This window comes from Sturnira hondurensis, unplaced genomic scaffold (genome assembly GCF_014824575.4).
Source record: "Sturnira hondurensis isolate 20B ecotype Veracruz unplaced genomic scaffold, ASM1482457v3 Scaffold0013063, whole genome shotgun sequence".
NCBI classification, from domain to species: Eukaryota; Metazoa; Chordata; class Mammalia; order Chiroptera; family Phyllostomidae; genus Sturnira; species Sturnira hondurensis.
Window position 1 is genome coordinate 724,440 of NW_028085694.1, and position 14,053 is coordinate 738,492.

The 14,053-nt window shown below is 39.9% G+C and overlaps 1 long non-coding RNA gene across 1 annotated transcript; it reads left to right on the top strand.

Moving 5' to 3' along the window:
• Positions 1-5,401: 5,401 nt before the first annotated feature.
• Positions 5,402-12,147, top strand: LOC118997321 (uncharacterized). The gene is made up of 4 exons (XR_005068645.1): positions 5,402-5,430; positions 7,766-7,877; positions 8,331-8,341; positions 12,069-12,147. It is a non-coding gene; the product is annotated as an uncharacterized LOC118997321 (long non-coding RNA).
• The last annotated feature ends 1,906 nt before the right edge of the window (positions 12,148-14,053 follow it).

Sequence of the window (14,053 nt, forward strand, 5' to 3'; positions counted from 1 at the left end):
GGTGCTTTGTTAGCAACTGAGGATATAGAAAGGAGTAGATACTGGACAATTCCTAATGTCAGGGACTTTGGGGTTGAGTTGTGAAGACAAACATATACTTACAACAAAGCTATCTCTACTTAGCACTCTTGTTGCCTCTCTAATGCCTCTTGTTAAAAGGATCTTACCATAAAGCAAGTACGTTCCAGATAGAAGTAGTGACACATATGCATGAGTACTTATATAGGTCAGACGGTGTTCCCAGTGCTTTGCATTTACTGACTTAAGTATCACAACAACCTTTTGAGAGGTCTTATCATCAGCATCATCAACGCCATCATCATCATTAACCCCATTTACAGATGAGGAAGCTGAAGCACCGAGAGGTGAAGGACCCTGTTAAATAACTCCTATGACTAGTAGGTGGTAGTGAGGTTCAGGCTCCAGCTCCCTTGCTGCTGATTATTCTGCTGCCTCATCTGCCCCTCTAATGACAGCCGTCTGGAAGCCGATTCTTTCTAGGGAGAGAAAACAACCACGACCACAAATGCTTTAGTTGCTCTTTCTCACTCTTCCAGCCTTCTTTGTTTCCTAAATCATCTACCAACCAACATATATATTTAGAATTTCACTACATATATAAATATTACTTTTGAGATCTATTAATTTGAGGTGACAGATGCCAAAATTCTCTAAATAAAAGGGTGCCAGTCTGCTGTAGCATCAGCAACTGGCCTCGTTAAAACAGCAACAATTATTCCCATCAGTGCATGATGCCTAGCAGAGACTAGCTATGAGGTAGATGCTCAATAAAAGCGTTTCAAGTCAGTGATTGCATGTGCAGAAATACGCAGCTAACAAATCCTGCAGAGCCAGGCCTCCCTCAGCCCCTCTGGGTTTGAAACTTACAGGAGTTGCGGGGAAGGATGAGTGAAATAAGTAGCTTGAATGTGATGCTTGGCAGCTGTGTGATCCTGCTTCCTTTTGGGTGTCCCATTTTGGAAAAGTGAATACCACCCACATGGGGTCACTGGGCAAATGCCCAAATTCCCAGTGAGATAGAGTGACCTTGGATGGAATTAATCTTATGTAAGCAGGACTTACTCATTAATCATTGACAATAAGCTCTTATTTATGAACTAATTTCAAATAGACATATTGAATCCATTTTCCCAAGCAAAATTGAGTTGGGTAAATCATAAACAGCTAAATTACAGTTTTGGCACATGCACACCATTTTGTTTCATATTTAGAATTATTTGCCTCCTAGAGTAACCTAATACAATGGGAACACTCTGCAAAACACTATATAGAGAGAGTGTTTATGGAGGCTCACATCTGATTTACATTTAAGAAGCATAAAACTAATTGCAGAGAGACGGTGCTACTAAAACACTAAACCTAAGGGACGGATGCTTATAAGAATGCGGATAGGCCTGCTTAAAATTGAGACCTTTGAAATTAATTTCCACAACAAGAAATAAGCGTATCTTAAAATGTCCTCAATGGACACAGATATATTGTAAGTGATTCCTGGACAAAGTAGCTGTTAAATGAGAACATCTTTCTCATATGAGATTAAAATCTGGAATTGTAAGTAGTTATAAATATATCCATCTATATTACATGTAAAAAAGTGGCAGTCTTGTAAGAGCAATAAACAGGTGGACAGCGAATGGTCAGTGCCCGTGATAAATTGCCTTGTTGTTACTGCAGTCGCTTTTGTTCTCACTGAATAGCCTAATTTTTCTTGTTTCTTTAACCACATAAGTATATGAAGAAAAAATTACCCTCCAAAGATATTATTATTTTAAAGCCATTTGAAATAAAATACCAGAAAAATACCCTTCCAAACTTTTGTTATGGAAGTTAGCATATCTAGTAGCCTTTTATGATATAAAATTCTCTCACTTAGAAATTATATATTGCTTTAATATTTTCATTTTCAAATGTCATGGAGCCTTCTTTTAGTAGTAGTTTGATGTAGCAGTGGTTCTCTGAAAAGTAATGAGTAATATTTTTATGTGTTGAGAGTGTTGTATTATTTATCAACTCCCATGTCCTGTGTGCAATCCTTTAAATCATTTCACCCATGCGTGTGTGTGCCTGTGTGTGTATGCACACACAATAACCTGTTGTCTCTGAGTGCTGTTTGTGGGTCTGCTGCTTTGTTATGTCTTTTCTGTGGTGTTGTCTGTGAAGGTTTAAATGAAATTTATAGCATGCCTCATGTCTTGTAAGTTTGTCTGTCATACAATCAGCATGCAAAAAAAAGCATATTTGGACTGTATACTTAAGCCTTGTAAGCAATCATATACAAAACAATGCAAAAATATGAACATTGTATGGCAATTAATAATATCTCTGCTGGTGTAAATACGTTTTCCCCCCATAAATCATTTCCAGCTTGTCAAAATGGATCTGTGCTGGCAAAAAAGCAAGGGTAATGTTTCAATTTTCTCCATCTGGCAAGAAATTTTCTGTTAGATTTCCTCCTTTCCTTTTTGAGTTACAGAATTTATATGAGCAACTACATATAGGATGATTAAGAAAGGGCGCCGTGTGCTAGGACACAGAACAATACTGAGCATTAGGAACTTGACTGTGAATAACTTCCCCAAATTGTACATTCACGTCACATGTGAGTATAACAGAAAATATTTGGTTGTTGAAGCATAAAAATGATTCCCTTTGTAGCAAAACATTGCTCTCATTAAATAAAGCGCAACTTTTTTTTAAAGCATTTTCCCGTAAGGACTCAGTATATTTTAACTTGTTTGGAATAATTTCTTGTATTGATTGGGGATGCATTTAAATCTTAAAATTTTTATCATGTCACTTTACAACATTGTGGAAATACCAGTAGCATGTGCATGCACACACACACACACACACACACAAATTTCCAATATGGTTGTAGGAAAGAATTTACCTTTTCATGACCCAATATTTAACACCAAACTCAATAGAGCAGATGTACTATACACATATTGTGCTTACAGGTCCTCTGACTGTAGCAAAGTGCTGGTGTTTTTAACCAAAAACTGTCTATCAATTACTCTGATTATGAGAATATTAGCACCAAAATCCACTCATTTTCACATGCAGCAATGGGTAATTTCCAACTTTCTTTCATTGTTTATACCAAAATGTTCTCAGAGCTTACACAGTGTGTTATCTTTCCTAGTAACTCCGCTGTCTGTGGTACGCGTGAGAGCAGGTTTGATAAAAATGATGTATATTTGAGTAGTTGTGTGTGTCTTATGGGAAACAAGTCCAATATAATAGCCACCCCGATGGCTGCCTTTGTCGCATTCCTTCCTCAAATAGCTGCATTTGGAAGTGCACAGGTAATACAGAAGCACAGAAACTCATTTGTATTTGGTTTTGGACTATATTATAAGGAACCTGGGAAGCTCATTTTCCTCTTCAATTAAAAAAAATGTTAGTCGATTTGTATTAGTTCAGTATTACACCTTGGTAAGGAAGGGGAGAAAGGAAGGGTAGTGTATTGGATTCTAGTTTGGAAAATTCACAGGCAGGTAATCAACGATTGTGGCCACAAACCTCCAGATAAATTTGGACGATGAGTGAACTGTGAGCGGTGTCCCCAGGAGGGTGGAGATCAGTGCGGCATCTTTGGGTCACATAAGCAAACCAGCTCGTGCAGGCTTTTGTGTATGACTTTATCCTTCATGTAGGTCATTGAAAAGGTGGCTTCAGTGTGTTGATACTAATCACTTAGAGCTGGGGTGCTTCGGCTGGCACTTACCCTTGCTGCAGATAGTTTTAACTGCACATATGGAACATTATTTGTCCTGCACTCTTCTGAGACCCCTAGAATGTCAGAACGCAACGGATGATTAAAGGATTCAGAAGCAACCTTCACTCTGAATATCTTTGTCTTAATTTGTCACATCAGAGCTTTGATGCAATTTGATGATTTAGTTTTCTTTCACTTAAGTTTTATTGGGTGTATATATGCCAAAAATTATTTGTACAAAACTTTACATGAAGAAGTAGCTAGAAACAAAGAACATGCACTTCAACTATAATCGGATAAGTACTTTCTTCCTCCCTCTCCATTGTACTTCCTGTTTCTTTTCACTTTCTTCGTTTCCGCATTCATGGGAGAATTTATTATTCATTTTAAAGCTTTTGTTACTCACTTTTATTTGGGATTAACTCTTCATACTGAAGGGAATTAGCGTGGCTTTTTACTGGTCTTATTTAAATGTGATTCCTCATCTCCCCATTCCATTGTTCCATTATGTTCAAGACGCTCTGTTTGCAGGTTGTGATCCTTCATCCCGTGCAGCGGAACCCTGGAGCTACCTGCAAATCACCTCCCCAGTTTCAAGACATAATTTCCTGTTGCCATCACAATGAAAATATGTATTTTAAGTATTTTTACAAATAGATATTTGGGTTCAAAAATTAATCACATTATACTGAAAGTGTGCCAAATATTTTAATATCAGTAAATTTTGAAAGAAAAAAAAGAATAACATTTACCGCACATTTAAACTATACTGCAAACGTATCTGAACTGAGCACCCAGGAGGCTGTGGTTGTCATCGTGTGAGGCGGTGAGGGAGCACATGTGGAGATGGAGAGGCCGGCGGGAGGGTCACCCCCCTCACCCCAGGCAGGACCACTTTGCTGTTTCAGGCTGTTGCCCGGAGGGGAGCAGGGAACGGAGAAGGGAAACTTGGTCTGCCTCTTGGCCTGTCCATAAAGTTTTCTCTCTTCCTTCCTTTCCCATCGTTGAGCAACCACTCTGTAAAATACTACATTTTTGAAAGACCAGACTCCTCACTTGTCTTGAGAGGTTTTGACACTCACTCATCAGAAGGCAATGCGTTGGGCCAAGTAGTTTCTCCCAGTTCCTTTCAGCTCTGAAGTGCTGTTGATTCTTAATCTTCCTTAGTCTGTTTTTGTTTTCTGTAAACTGGGAAAACTGATCTGTATTGGTCTCTGAAGTCTTAAGGAAAAGCTCTTTCTCCTTCCAGGGTAAATGCTCTGGCAACACTCAACCTTGGTTGAGCTTATGCAAAGTCAGTCTTGGATCAGGGAAGAGATGAACCGAGATGAACCGGCAGCTGATTTTCTTCTTGGTTCAAAGCTACTGACATAACCCCCTATACGGAGGCCCGCTGGGATTTATAATTACTTAGTTACAACATTCTTTCATCTGAATGGTCCAGATGTTATAAAAACAATGGGCTGGTTATTGCAGGCCAGTACCCTCAAGAGAATTAAGCTGCGTTTTTCTATGAAAAAAAATAGAATCAAGTAAAGGATCAAATTATGAACAAGTGGAATGTTTAATGAACTTGGGGACTAAGATTTGCCACGTACTTTCCACACAGGCTCCAGTGCTTGTTGGAACAGACGTCCCCAGGACTCTTTCCAGAGGATGGGAATCTGTATTGTATTTTTTTATAAATGGTAAGTTGACTTTCACCTGGAGCAACTGAAAAGGCAGAAGCTAGCAAATAATATGATCTAGTCATGTTTTAGCTATATTACTCTTCTTTCTTATGTCATAATTGTATTTTTTCCCACTACATTTAATCATAGCCTAAAGATATAACTTCTACTCTTGCCAACCAACTAAGAGGTTAGGATCATGTAGGGATGTACTGTGAGACTGACTCGTTTATCTGCCTTCACTCTCACCAGTAAGAAGCTGAGTCATGGAGTGTCTGTGTAATTTGCTCGAGGTCAGTGTTTAAGATAGTCCTAGAATATACCACCCAAAAGGCAGTAAGTTGAATGTTTACAAGCCCTGACTTTGAAGTCAAGCAGACCTAGATTCCAACTTCAGCATTTAGTAACTCTCCAAGCCTTAGTTTTCTCAACTATAACCTGGAGACAAGCAGCATCTATGTTGAAGGATTATTATGTGCATAAATAAAATACTCATAATACTCTTAGCATCACTATTGGTATATGGTTGTTATATACAGTGATATTTATTAATATAGTTTTTCCATGTAATGTTATTTCATTTAAATTATGCTGCCTAATTTACTAGGCTTGATTGATCTATTGATAACATCTTTTCATTCTTAATAGTATTAATTAGAGTAGAAGAAGAAAAAAGAATGAAACTTAATTTCCCCTACAGTCCTCAGGGATTTGTGCCGGTCAATTTATTAATGAAATGTGAAGAACGTTTGGCAAACCCACCAAACGAGACAAAGCATTGCAAAGAGCCTTTACAAAGAACTGGTATCTCATGTTAACGTCCACGGGATGGAACTGTCATGGGATAATGGCCTTTTGATGGCGCAGAAAATGCCAAGGCAGAGATAAGACATTTATTTTTAAAGCACGAGACAATCACCTTTGGACAGTGTCCTTCCACCAGGTCTTTATTTCTAATAGACCAATAATTGATATGGATGTAATTATTTTTCTTGATGGATTTGATATATTAAGTGATGCCCTGGCTCACTCTGTACAATCATTGAGTTGCTGTATCCTCTCTAGTCACCAGAACAAACCTTTTATCTTGTATTGTTTCCAATCAGAATTCTGCGGCCCATGATATTTTTTCTCTAAATACCAAATGCAATGTATTTTTTCTCTCTCAATATCAAGTACAACACTGTAATATATCACTAGGGTGACCATAGGCCAGGGCTTCAGCTTGCTTGAATCATCACCTGTTTTTTTTCAGGCAAGCGGAATCTCAGACTCTTGTCGTCACTCGAGTAATACAACTGCCATCAGCTCAGGGACTTTTTTAAGTCTCTTATGAGCAAAAATCCATATAGTGTGTGTGTATGTGTGTGACTGTATGTGTGTATTGCATGTATGGCAGTAAATATCTTTAATGTGAGAACTCAGGTTTGCAGATGGTTGTGATCCATTCCGTAAACCGAAAGTTCAAAACCCAAGCTCTGTGAAAGGTTCGTAGAACCATTGCTGTTAAAGAAAGCATTTGCTGTAGGATAATACAATCAACTGTAGAGTCAAGTCTGTGAACTTCATGATCCCAGAGTCCTTATTACCCAGAGAAAACCAGCACAGGTGCATGTTTCCACGTGTGCCTGTACACACACACATGTGCTAGTGCATGTGACAGGCAGGCATCTGGCACCTTAACTGGGTAGCTGGTTATTGTTGCTCTTTTACAGAGAGAAGTGAAAGCCTAGTAGAATGTCTCTGATTTGTTATTATTAATCTTGTTTCAAGGAAACATGAGATAAGGTAGATGACTCGGATTGACTTTTTATTTGCTGTGAGTATGGTAATTTCAGCTGCACACTGTCTTGAATGTACATGATTCATCTTAATGGACTTCTCAAGAGTCAAGCTATGGCCTTGTACAATGAAGTTTATCCCATAGTGCTGTAGAAAGGCCCGTGACCTTCTTTTCTAGGCCCACCCGTAAACTCCAATAGAGCTCAAATGTCAAAAGCAAGATTTCATCTTTGTCTCCTGTTCTGAACTTCTCTGATACATGTCTTGAATTTTTATTCAAATTACTTTGGATTTTAATTTATTCAGTCAAATGTCAACCAAGTGTTGTTTATCCTGTGGATTATATTCATGCTCACTGCAGAATTCTCTAACATTTGATTTCTAATTATTTTCTTGTTTATCCATGTGGTAGGATGTTTTGAATATTACCTTCTGACCACTGACCAGTTGGGATTGTAATTTTCTCTCTTTCCTAAGCATCTGGTAGTAAAATTTGGCAAGCATGTAGCCTCAGCAAATCTAACGACTTCATTGCCACAGATTGTATTCCATACAGCGCTGTCTTCCTTAGGAACTTGCATGAGCCGATGTGTTTTGGCGACTGGAATTGAGCCCTACATCCAAGGTACAACTGCAGCCCTTCCGAGATGCCCGAACACACAGCTGTACAAAAGGATCTCGAGGTATGTCTCCAAGGAATTTCACACGAAAAGAGAAACATTGTAGACTCCAGGAACTGTGAAACTCATTCTACAAGGAGGAGCCACCTCGAACTCTTACCTGCTCTAGTCCACCATCTCCCATTCTGTTTTGAACCTGTTTCCTTCCACCCTCTTCGGAGCGCAGTTCTCTGCCTCCCTCCCTGCACATGACTTTTGGAATTGTGGAATGATACAGACCCTGTCATCTGTCCCTGACAGCCAGGCTGATTTAAATGTGGGTGGGAAGAGAAGCGTGGTGTTGGACAGTGTCAGGCAGCCATTTGGAAAAGGCATTATCAAGGAAGAAGGGATCCAGCTTTTGTCAGAGTGAAGAGGTCAGTCAGCAGAGTCAATGGCACGAAAAATAATAGCTTAACACAAATGAGGAGTTTGGTGTGGTGAGAAGGTACAAAAGAGCGAAGTAGAAAAGTGAAGGTGGAAAGAAGGTTTGGGCCCAGGTCACGAACACCAAAGGGCAGGCGTAGGTAATCAAGCATTGGAATCCCGTAAAAGATAGTTAGCGGAGGTTTCCACGCGCATGTGGAACAGTTAAACTGATGCTTTTAGAAACAATTGGAAACAATTGTCTTTGGAAACAATTTTGAGAATGGGCTGGAGGAAGGAGAGGCTGAAACCAGGGAGAACCACTGAGGAAGATGGTACACAAAGTGAGAGGTGATAAGGGCCTAAAATAATAAAAGAGAGGAGACCAGAGTTGAGAGATGTTTTTACTGCTAGTGTGGACAGAATATGAAGACTCACTAAAAATTGAAGGAGAAAGACAGGAAGGAATCCAAGATAGTTCTGGGTTTGTGGATGGATTACTTGTGAGGGCTACTATGACAAAGTACTATGAACTGAATGACTTGAATGATACAGATTTACTTTTTCACAATCTAGAGGCTAAAAGTCAGAGATAAAGGTGGTACCATGTTCTCCCAGAAGGCTGTAGGGAAGGATTTCTCCCAGGTCTCTCTCCTAGCTTCTTAGTGCTTCTTAGGCTTGTGACAACATAATTCCCATTTTTATGTGGTATTCTCCCTGCGTGTGAGTCTGCATTTTTACATGGCATTCCTTTTATAAAGACACTAGTCATACAGGTATAGGGTCCCACCACACTCCACTATGACCCTGTCTTAATTAGGTCCCCCTGCAATGACCCTATTTCCAAACAATGTCACATTCTGACGTACTTGGAGGTTAGGACTTCAACGTATCAGTTTTTAGGGTTGACAATTCAACTTATAACAGGCTACAACCAGGAATACAGCACAGAAAACCTTCCTTGCTTTCCAGCCAGCCTGCCTTGCCCTGCCCTGCGGATTTCAGACGAAAGACTGCAACACCAACTCTTACTTGAATTTCCAGCTTGCTGTCTTGCCCTGTGGACTTAGGACTTGGCAGGCCCTGCAAGTGCATGAGCCAATTTATTAAAGTCTCTATAGATTAGATATAGATACAGATATAGATGTAAATGATATAGATAGATATAGATGATATAGATAGCTACAGATGTAGATCTATACATATACAGATATAGATGATATGGACACATGTGTAAGTACAGATGCAGATATAGTTACAGATATAGATATAAATGTTTCCTATTGGTTCTGCCTCTCTGGAGAACCCTGACTGATTTCAGTGGAGAAGGCTGAGTACTTATGGAAGGGTTGGGAAAACTCAAAAACGATAAAAAGCAGAAGTTAAAATTTCTGAGAACAGAGCAAGATTCAAGCTGCTGATGTGAGTGGAAAAAGAAAGTACAGGAGGAAATTATTCCCTGTTTTCTAAGGTCTTAAGATGTATCTCTGTGATTCCAGTATTATTTCCATCTCAATCTGCAACTTCATAAGTAGAACTAGGCTCAACTAACACTTGCCTGTCACATCAAAAAAGGAACGTTCTAAACAAACTGAAAATATTGGGCTGGATTATATAAAATTACTACTATTTGACAATTTATTTTTTTACCAATACTTTTGGTAATTTCATATAATTCAAGTAAAATAAATTATATTATTTACATATGAATCCACTTAGAAATGAAGCTGTTTTCTTCACTACCCTGGACCTAGTTGACTGTGTGATGACTTGAGAGTGATGTAGTCTGTGGGATCCAGTGCTGAGCTTTGTCCAAGTCAGGCAGAAGCCTTGTGGGTAGGTGACCAGGTCAGCACACTTGAGAGCACCCATTTAAAGGCAATAGCTAACAGGTGCTAATAGTTATCAAATATAAAATCTGTGAAAACAGTGTATTATAAGTCATCAAAGTTATCCTATTCACTTTCTACAAACATTGTAAACTAAGTATTAGTATAATTGGTATTTTATAATTAAGGACCTGGAAGGCTAAAGAGTAGAGATAACTCGACTCGAATGGTGGATCCAGGAGGTGAGTCCTCATGTCTGACTTCAGAGCCCACACGCTGGCATCACGTGCTCCAAGGCCTCAGTGTGGCAGTCGCTGAGGCTTGGTCCAATGGGAACGAGAGTGTAAAGTGCATGGATGTGGCTGAGGCAGGAAACAGAAGCTAACACGAACAGAGTATCGGGTACCTGGAGTGTCAGACAAATTTTGTTAAATAGCTTTTCTGCTGCTTCTGCCATGATGTTTGTCATTCATTCATTCAAAAATATTTGTTGAGCAGTATCATGTACCAGGCACTGATCTAGGTTAGAGAGAATCATCTTTGAACAAGGCAGACAAAGACCTTTGTCCTTGAATAGCTTAAATCACAGCTAGAGAGACAGAAATAAGCAATAAACATGACAGAAAAAAACTATAGCATGTTAGAAGGTTACACATGCAGTGTGAGATCAAAACATAGATGAGTGAAGTGGTTTGGTAGCATCGTGCCAAGGTGGGAAATGGGCAAGATTTAATATTACATGGCAGAGGCAGCATTACCTTAGTCAGAAAGTATTATTTGAACAAAGACTTGAACGAAAGAGGGGAATCAGTCAAGTAGCTTTCAGAGGGAGGAACATTCTCATCATGGTAAGGGCATTAAGACAGGAATGTGCTTGGCGTGTTCTAAGAACATGCAGGCAGAGCGAGGAAGGGAGAGCATCGTGGAGATGAGGACAGACTGCTAGCAGGAAGCCATATAGCACTGGGCCTCGTAGGCATTCTGATGACTTTACCGTGAGTGAAATGGAAAATGAGAAACCATTGAAGGGTTTAGAGAAGACAAGTGGTATGATATAACATACTTTGAAAAAGTAAAGTTATTTTAGTAGCACACTGGTTGCTATGTTAAGAGAGACTATACCAGTTCTGCCCAGAAGGTATCTAGCCATGTAATATGAAAAATAGAGACATTTATTGAAGAAGATACAAGATATAAGAAACATTGTACATAGGACAATGACACCTCAGTTCCCTTTGAAGTAGGCATTTTGTGACCTCACACAGTTCTCCCAGTCACCATCAGCTGCCCCATCAAATTTTTCTGAATCTCGTCTACAGTCTGGAATCTCTTCCCTTTCAAAGGTGATTTTAGTTTTTGCAGAAGCCAGAACTCACAGGGCACCAAAGCTGGGCTGTAGGGGGGCTGAGTCACCTGGGTGATTTGATGTTTTGCCAAGAAACTCTGCACGAGACGTGATGCATGAGCAGGGGTGTTGTCATGATGAAGCTGCCAATGACCAGTTGCCCATAGCTGTGGCCTTCTGAACCATTTGATTAGTATCAATTAGCAGATAAGGATGCAAGTGTAGTAGGTTTTGAAGAAGCTTGTGAGTTTAGCTATGCATGTAGTGATTTTAATATGTCCTCACTAACACATGCATTGGACATTGGAGTGGAGGCATTGAATAAGAGGGTAGATATATAAATGTGGAGATTGAAGAGAGAAGTCCAAATAGACATGTGTATTTTAGGAGACATCAATATTAAAATATTATTCAGGACATGATACTAGACTGTATTACTAAAAGATAACTCTAGATAGAAAACACAGGAGTCTCCAGGACTGATACCCAGCTTCCATGTCCCCTCATCCCCTGACATTAACAAGCTAATGAGAAGAGAAATCAGCAAAGGACACCAAGAAGGAATGACCAAGACAGTTGGAGGGATCTTAAGGAAGTGGGGTGCCTTGAGTTTGTCGTGAGAGTGGAGTGAAAATCACACACGGTTGCCCTTTCCCACCCACTGGTGTTATGCAGAGGCCTCCAAGGACCCGGGAGGAGGGCAGAGCAATGAAGCGTGAGGAGCCTGGGAGCTGGATGACTGTGTGCAGCGGAGGGCCTGGCTGCCAACCTGGACTGTGATGAGGCAAGAAGTAACATTGTACTGTATCAGGCCTCTTGAGATTTGGGAATTTTTAAAATAGCCTCTCCCCTACTCTGACTAACACAAGAACTGGTGCCATGTTAGAGGTGCCAGCATCTCATTTTGTGAGCTTTAACACATTCTGATTGTTGATATACACATGAATATTATTTCTTATTAATGAGAAATTAAATAAGTACTTTCACTTAGGAGTGCTTTCTTTGACGTTAGGCTGTGTTTGAAAGCAACGGAATACTGTTTTCTAACAACAACTTATCAGATTTACGCTTTTTTGAACTCGGGCTAAAGAATTATTAAAAATAGACGTTATGTCTACCCTGGACTCTCAGTATATGCTGCCCTGTCATAGGGCAGCAAGTTTCAGCCAAGCCAAGTTCCATCTCGGCCCTCTGTGAAACGTGATGGCCGATGGCTTGTTTCTGATGCTCACCTTTAGTGGGATCCAGCAAACACCTGTTATTGATGGGAAACTGTCAGTTTGGGGGTTTATTTTTAAGGTCTATCATTGATAAACCTTTGATTGATTGCTATGGTTAAATAAAAATGTCTACCTTCCCCCAAGTACAGGGTTTGGAATTGCATCTGGAGGACTGATTGAAAAATGGTTGTTGGGAGGCTGAGGGTGATTGTGTGAGCCCGGCTTGACGCATTTGAACTCCAGAGTATTCATTCTCAAGTTTTTAAATTCCAACTGTAAAAGGATGAGTCTGAATATCTATTTCAATGGCTTCTCAACACACTTAGCATAAAATCCGAAGATATTACAATGGCCTGCAAGGTCATTCTTATTCTGGCTCCTGGCTGTTTTTTCCACTTCCCCCGTGCTGGCTGGCCCCTTTGCTGTTCCTGGAGCACACTGCGCATGCTCCCTGCTCAGGTGCTGGGCACTCACTATTCCTACCATCTATCCAGATGTGCACGTGGCTTCTTCTTTCACTTCTTCCGGAGATTTCCTTGTTCACTCTGGCTGGTATTAGAGCTCCCATAATTCTCTGTCTCCCTCCCCTACCTTATTTTTCTTCATAGCGTTAATGACTAACAGACACTGAGGTGTATAGCTATTTGTTTTTCCTTTATAGTCTGTTTCTTCCCCTGGAATGTAAGCTCCTTGAAGGCAGCAACTTTGTTTCATTCACTGTACCCAGCACTTAGGACTGTGCTTGACACACAGTGGGAGCTTGGCAAATGTTTGTTCAATGAACGAACGAACGAATGAATGAATGAATGAGTGAATGATTGTGATCATCTGATTTCTCAGAACAACCTTATTTGTTATTAAGAATGACATTTTCTTTTCCCACAGCACAAAATGCTGTGATAGCCAACTTATAATGATACCCATTTTAGGATGATAGCCAACTTGGGTCAGTTTTGAGCTTAAGAAATTTCAGAAAATCTGAAAACAAAAAGCTTTTGGCCCCAATTCCACCATACCTTTTTCTCCATCTCTTATTGCTTCTTCCATGTTTAATTTTTTTTATTCAAAACACATTCAATAAATATATGTTAAGTGCCCTGGCTGGTGTAGCTCAGTGGGTTGAGTGAGGGCTGTGAACCAAAGGGTCACCAGTTTGATTCCCAGTCAGGGTACATGCCTGGGTTGTGGGCCAGGTCCCCAGTGCGGGGCTCATGAGAGGCAACCACACATTGATATTTCTCTCCTTCTCCTCCCATCTCTCTAAAAATGGATAAATAAAATCTTTAAAAATATTAAGCATCATTTCCCATCTGCCCCCTACCCCCAAGTCTAATAGAGAAAAAGTCCCATCTCTATCCTGAGAGTATATTTAGTGGACAGAGGGTCTTGAGTAAGACAGGCTTTCTTCCAAGGAATATAAACCAACCCATTGGCTGTTGT